This window comes from Coregonus lavaretus, assembly GCF_964263955.1.
Source record: "Coregonus lavaretus genome assembly, chromosome: 7".
Taxonomy (NCBI): domain Eukaryota; kingdom Metazoa; phylum Chordata; class Actinopteri; order Salmoniformes; family Salmonidae; genus Coregonus; species Coregonus lavaretus.
Genome location: NC_139994.1, coordinates 52,216,297 through 52,223,920, shown reverse-complemented (window position 1 = coordinate 52,223,920; position 7,624 = coordinate 52,216,297).

The following is a 7,624-nucleotide window of genomic DNA, read 5'->3' as shown; positions in this document are numbered from 1 at the left end:
TCCTCTCTCTTTCCCTCTGATAATGTCCACACTGTAGCAATACATGCTCCACGGTCTCTGTTTCCTGACAATAATCACACTTTCCTGTTGGATGCTTTCCTATCACATTTAATGTCTTATTCAAATGGCTGTGTCCCACCCTTAATCTTGTAAAAAAAATAGCCTCCTCTCTTCTGTCCCTTCCTGCTGTCCTCCCCTCCCTGACTTTCCTCTGTACTTGAAATAAATGCCTTCCCTTATTATCTCTATTCCACTGCTCCTGCCATCCACTGCTCTAACCCTAGGAAGCTCTTTGCCACATTTTCCTCCCTCCTGAATCCTCCCCCCCCCGCCCCCCCCCTCCTCTCTCTCTGTGGATGACTTCGTCAACCACTTTGAAAAGAAGGTTGACGACATTCGATCCTCGTTTGTTAAGTCTAATGACACTGCTGGTCCTACTCACACTGCCCTACCCTATGCTTTGACTTCTTTCTCCCCTCTCTCTCCAGATAAAATCCTGCGACTTGTGACTGCAGGCCGCCCAACAACCTGCCCGCTTGACCCCATCCCCTCCTCTCTTCTCCAGACCATCTCCGGTGACCTTCTCCCCTACCTCACCTCGCTGATCAACTCATCCTTGACCGCTGGCCATGTCCCTTCCGTCTTCAAGAGAGCGAGAGTTGCTCCCCTTCTCAAGAAACCAACACTCGATCCCACTGATGTCAACAACTACAGACCAGTATCCCTTCTTTCTTTTCTTTCCAAAACTATTGAGCGTGCCGTCTTTAGCCAACTCTCTTGCTATCTCTCTCAGAATGACCTTCTTGATCCAAACCAGTCAGGTTTCAGGACTGGTCATTCAACTGAGACTGCTCTTCTCTGTGTCACGGAGGCTCTCCGCACTGCTAAAGCTAACTCTCTCTCCTCTGCTCTTGTCCTTCTAGACCTGTCTGCTGCCTTTGATACTGTGAACCATCAGATCCTCCTCTCCACCCTCTCCGAGCTGGGCATCTCCGGCGCGGCTCACTCCTGGATTGCGTCCTACCTGACCGGTCGCTCCTACCAAGTGGCGTGGCGAGAAGCTGTCTCCGCACCACGTGCTCTCACCACTGGTGTCCCCCAGGGCTCAGTTCTAGGCCCTCTCCTTTTCTCCCTATACACCAAGTCACTTGGCTCTGTCATATCCTCACATGGCCTCTCCTATCATTGCTACGCTGACGATACACAACTAATCTTCTCCTTTCCCCCTTCTGATAACCAGGTGGCGAATCGCATCTCTGCATGTCTGGCAGACATATCAGTATGGATGACGGATCACCACCTCAAGCTGAACCCTGGCAAGACGGAGCTGCTCTTCCTCCCGGGGAAGGACTGCCCGTTCCATGATCTCGCCATCACGGTTGACAACTCCGCTGTGTCCTCCTCCCAGAGTGCGAAGAGCCTAGGCGTGACCCTGGACAACACCCTGTCGTTCTCCGCCAACATCAAGGCGGTGACCCGCTCCTGCAGGTTCATGCTCTACAACATTCGGAGAGTACGACCCTGCCTTACACAGGAAGCGGCACAGGTCCTAATCCAGGCACTTGTCATCTCCCGTCTGGACTACTGCAACTCGCTGTTGGCTGGCCTCCCTGCCTGTGCCATTAAACCGCTACAACTCATCCAGAATGCCGCAGCCCGTCTGGTGTTCAACCTTCCCAAGTTCTCTCACGTCACCCCCCTCCTCCGCACACTCCACTGGCTTCCAGTTGAAGCTCGCATCCGCTACAAGACCATGGTGCTTGCCTATGGAGCAGTGAGGGGAACGGCACCTCTGTACCTTCGGGCTCTGATCAGTCCCTACACCCAAACGAGGGCATTGCGTTCATCCACCTCTGGCCTGCTGGCTCCCCTTCCTCTGCGGAAGCATAGTTCCCGCTCAGCCCAGTCAAAACTGTTCGCTGCTCTGGCACCCCAATGGTGGAACAAGCTCCCTCACGACGCCAGGACAGCAGAGTCACTCACCACCTTCCAGAGACATTTGAAACCCCACCTCTTTAAGGAATACCTGGGATAGGATAAAGTAATCCTTCTACCCCCCCCCCCCCCCCCAAAAAAAAATTGTAAAGTGGTTATCCCACTGGCTATAGGGTGAACGCACCAATTGGTGAGTCGCTCTGGATAAGAGCGTCTGCTAAATGACGTAAATGTGCCCTTGAGCAAGGCACTTAACCCTAATTGCTCCTGTAAGTCGCTCTGGATAAGAGCGTCTGCTAAATGACTAAAATGTAAATGTAAATGTAAATCTCTGCACCATCACTGTATATATCAGTCTTTTTGCCTCTACCTTGCTCATTGAAACTTCAACATCCCCACTACCAAGTGCTTGTTTAGCCTGTTCATCTACTGCCTCTTTCCCCTCAACCCCCACATGAGCTGGGAACCAAGTAAATATTATCTGAATACCCATCTGTTTAATCCTGCCATGGATTTGTAGCACCTCATAAAGCAGGTCTTGTCTGCTACGTGAGCTAAAGGACTGGAGACTCATTAACACTGCACATGAATCAGAGCAAATAATTACTATGTCTTGTTTGACTTCCTCCACCCACTGCAAGGCCAACAGTATGGCCATCAGCTCCGCCGTATATACAGCCAGATGATCTATAATACGTTTCCTGACTTCCACCCCACATTCCTGCACTACAAATGCTGACCCAGTACGTCCTGTCCATGGATCTTTTGTGTAACCATCTGTGTAAATGGCCACAAAATCCTGATACACAGTTTCCAGACGTCTCTTAAAGAAATCAGATGGATCAACACCCTCCCTATCTTTCTGTAGTCTCTCCAACACTTCTAGATCAACTACCGGAGGCGGGAGTAGCCATGGTGGATTTACAGGAATAGCTACCGTTGGACTAAACTCCCTTCCATACATTCCCATCTCCTTCGCATTGGGTATTACCAACCCACCCAAAGCTCGTGTTCTGTCTTCACTCATGTTCCCAGCATGCCTGTAAAATCCCTTTCACAGGATGAGACACCCCGTGTCCTTGTAGGTTGACCCAATAATTCATTGCCAGCTGCTGTCTCCTAATCTGCAATGGCATATCCCCCATCTCCACCTGTAATGCAGCCACTGGGGACGTCCAAAACGCCCCACTACATATTCTGAGTCCTTGCCCCTGTATGACATCTAGCCTTTCCAGTGAGGTCCGGGCTGCCGAACCATACGCTATACTGCCATAGTCTATTACAGATCGGATCAATGCAACATACATGGTCTTCAATGAGGAACGCCCAGCCCACCAATCCTTCCCCGTCAGACAGCGCATCACATTTAGCACCTTCTTACACTTTCCCACCACTCTCTCAATGTGTTCTGCCCAGGTCAGTCTAGTGTCAAAGTATACCCCAAGGAACCTGAAGGCCCCCACCCTCTCCAAGTTTCTCCCATATAACCTCAAGCGTACCTCATCTCCCACCTTCCTCCTGGTAAAGAACAGTTTGATTTTTCTCTACAGAGAAACTGAATCCCCACATTAGTGCCCACCGCTCTACCTCATCAATTGCTTCCTGTACCTTCCTGACTATGTATGGCACATTTCTTCCCCTCTTCCATAAGGCCCCATCACCTGCAAATAACGACCTCCCTATATTTGGCTGTACTTGAGAGTAAACATAATTGATCATGATTGAGAACAACAGAGGACTAATCACGCTCCCCTGTGGTGTACCGTTATCCACCAAGTAGCTGCCTGATAAAGACTTCCCCGCCCTCACCTGGATAGACCTTCCAAACAGGACATTCTTTATCCAGGTGTACGTTCTTCCTCCTACCCCCATAATATCAAGCTTGATTAACAACCCCTCCTTCCACATCATATCATACGCCTTCTCCACATCAAAAAAGACAGCTACAACAGTCTCCTTGTTTACCTGAGCCTTCCTGACCTCTGCTTCTAAGCAGAGCACTGGATCCATAGTTCCCCTACCCTCCCTGAACCCACTCTGATGTGGCGATACTAGCCCCCTGCTCTCCAGGAAGTAAGTTAGCCTCTCCGTAATCATACGTTCCATAATCTTACATACATGTGATGTTAAAGCTATTGGCCGATAGCTTGTTGGCATCGTTGGATCCTTCCCAGGCTTCCGGATTGGTACCACTACTGCCTCCTTCCAACTGCCTGGTAGTTTCCCCTCCTCCCACACTCTGTTGTACAACACCAATACCTTATCCAGTGCCTAATCACTAAGATGGGCCAACATAACATAGCACACCTCATCTTTCCCAGGTGAAGTTAACCCAGCCTTACCTATTGCTCTTTTCACCTCTGCCATGGTAAATGGTGCATTCAACGCATCATTTACATCCTCCCTCCTATCTAGCACTCCAGGATGCTCCTCTCTCGTGTTCTCTCTCCCCCTCTGCCCCTCCTCTGACAGATTTGCGGAGTTATGCACTTGGACAAATGCTTTGGCCATCATCTCTGCTTTCTCCTCATCTGTTAATGCCACATCCTCCCCACTCGTCAACACAGGATAATCCCACTCTCTTCTGACCCCACTCATCCTCTTAATCATCCCTCCCACTTCTCCCACAGGTGTTGCCCTTCCAATGGTGTCACAGACTTTGCCTGACTGATAGTTCTCCTCACCATGGCCTGGGCCTGCTTATACTGAATCAGATGTTGGAAGTTATGCGTCCTTTTCAGTACTCTAAATGCCCTGTTCCTACTCCTCACCATTGCCCCACACTCCTCCATGGGACTGCTTTCCTCCTCCTCATCCCTGAACTCTTAGGTATAGCCTCAGTAGCTGCCCCCACTAATGCTGTTCTCACCCAGTTATTCATACTATCCACATCCCCTCTCATATCCACCCGAGCCATCACCTGCTCACTCAGCTCCTGAAACTGATCCCACTTTGCCATTCCAAACACTCACCTGCCTACTCCATCCACTAACACCTCCTCCTCTCTCCGGCCTACTATGCATACTATGGGGTGATTTTCTTCTTCTTCTTCGTTGGGGTTTCTTCTTCTTCTGTGGGTTATGGCGGACTACAACCCAAAAAGGTGTATTGCCGCCACCAACTGGACGGGTTGAAACCAAAACAAGGTAAAAAGAAAATCCATACGTGATAGGGAAACTAACTTAATCCACCCAAATAAAAAGAGTACATTGACAAAACAAAACTCCCACTTCTTCCTTCTTTCAAATCTCCATATCTCCCTTCTCAGGCTGTAGTGCCTGAGAGGGTGGTACGGCTTGTGACAATATTCCATGTAACTCCTTCCCCGAGAAATCTTTCAGCCCCAGGATCCGCTCCGCCGCATCCACAATGACTTCTATCTTCCTGGATCTTCTCTCCACCTTGGCAGTGCCATTTATCACCATAGCTATAAAGGCCACAAAGTCCACCTTCTTAACCTTTAAAATGTCAGGATCCTGCTGGTGAAAGGCAACCCCTGCAGCCTGCAGTGAAGGCCTATCCACCACCATGGACTCTTCAGGAGCACCATTCAAACCCTCAACCCTTTTAACAGCTGCTGCATATGAAATGCTCTGGATAGCCCTGACTTTGGCCACCTCATTCTCTTTCACCCTTGTGGGGCATTCGAAAGACGTGGCTTCATGGTTCCCACCACAATTGCAACATGTCATATTTTCATCACATTTATAACACATAATATGATCTTTGCCCCAACTTGGACATCTCGGCTTCTCCCTTCTGCAAACACTTGAAACATGACCAAAAGCTTTACAGTGATCACACTGCATTGGTCTTGGGATAAATGCTCTGACTGTAGTTAATATACCCTAACTGCACTTGAGTAGGGAGAGACTCCATATCAAAAAACAAAAGAACAGACACTCTTCACTTTTTCTTCATTCACCACACGATTCAGCCGACGTGCATCAATCACTCCAGGAATATTTTTCATCTCTTCAACATCTACTTCCCACGAGACTCCAGATATAACCCGCTTGAGAGGTGCCCTGTTCCTAAGAGACACACACTTCAAACGTATCAAATCGGGTGAGACGCAACACACGTTTCTTCTGATCCGCAGAAGCACAAAAAATCAAAACAAGCCTGCCTTTCGTGATCCTCACAGCCTTCACTCTACCATGCACTATCTCCACCAGTTTGGATATCTCAAATGGATTCCTCAAGATTGGTAATTCGATCAGCTGCTCCTCATATACAAACCGTACTCCTACTAGATACGAAGTGACATTCTCATCACTGTACTCTACTTTGCTCTGTTTTCCTTTCTTTTGGACAATATTCAAATTCTCCTTGATTATACCGCCATTAGATTCAGAATCCCTTCATCATCCGCTTCCACCATATTTTTTCCGTTGGGTTTTTGGGGCAAACTACACGCTAAAATGTGTATTGCCGTCACCAACTGGACGGGGGTGAAAAAAAATCACATAAGCAAAGTACATTTCAATGGGAAGAGAAAATTAACATTCATCCACAAAACCTACAAAAAAATAAATAATATATATTCCAGCTCCTCCAGTCATTAGAAACCTCAAAAACCTGCTCAGGTTCAGAGGCCTGAGAGGGTGGGACCACACAAGACAGTACTCCATGTATCTCCTCAGATGTTAGCTAAGTCTTTTAATCCCAGAAATAGTTCAACTGCAGAAACAATGATATCGATCTTTCTTTACTTTTTCAACGTGCACAGTGCCATTTATCACCATTGCTATAAAAGCAACAAAGTCCACTTTCTTCACCTTAAGAATTTCTGGGTCCTGTTGATACGCAGGCTGCGGTGTATGTTGCAATGTAATTCTACCAGTATTCACTACCATCGGACCTTCAGACCTTTATACAATTTTTACTGCCTCCACATAGGAGACAGACTGAGCTGCCCTGATTTTGGCAACCTCCATTTCTTTCACCCTAATCAGGTATTCCAAGGCTGTCACCTCATGTTCTCCACAGCAGTTACAACACTTTGCTCCTTGACCTTGGCCACTCTCTTCTGTTAAAATTTAGTTTTCTTATTTTTTGGTTTGGGAAGCAAAGATGACAGAATGATGGTACTGCCACCTATTGCACTGAAGTGTAATGGAAGTTGAGTTGGTGCTATATGGAAAAATTGTGTGACTTGCTGTTCAAAAGTATTTTTACGGAAGTGGAAAAAGTTAAAATTGTTAGTGTTGAAAAATGTAGGCTAGTGTATTGTATTGACTGTCTTTGTATTAGTGGGATAGTAGCCTTTAGTGGAATAGTAACAGTATAAATACTAAAGTGGTAGTGGAAATATCCACATGACTGTTGCCCAGTAATAGTATATAACTATGGTGTTGTTGTGCTTTTTCACATTTATATTATATAATTATTAGTACAATTCATGTGTACCGATAAAGGCTGTCAAATGATTTAAAAAAACATATATAAAGTTAATTGCCTTGATTTGCTGTGATTAAAGGGGAACTGCACCTGTTGATTTGGCCTTGTTTTTTGGCTTGCTCCTCAAGAATTGCTGACAGAAGCCTAACATGAGTTGGCTTGGGAGTGTGGTTTGATGTGGGTGTTTCTTGGGTGTGTCCTTGCCACCACCAAGACACACCCATCTGTCAGAACCTTGCACAAAGCCGTTTTCCCCCCAGTCAATCATAACAAACACACCTCCTGC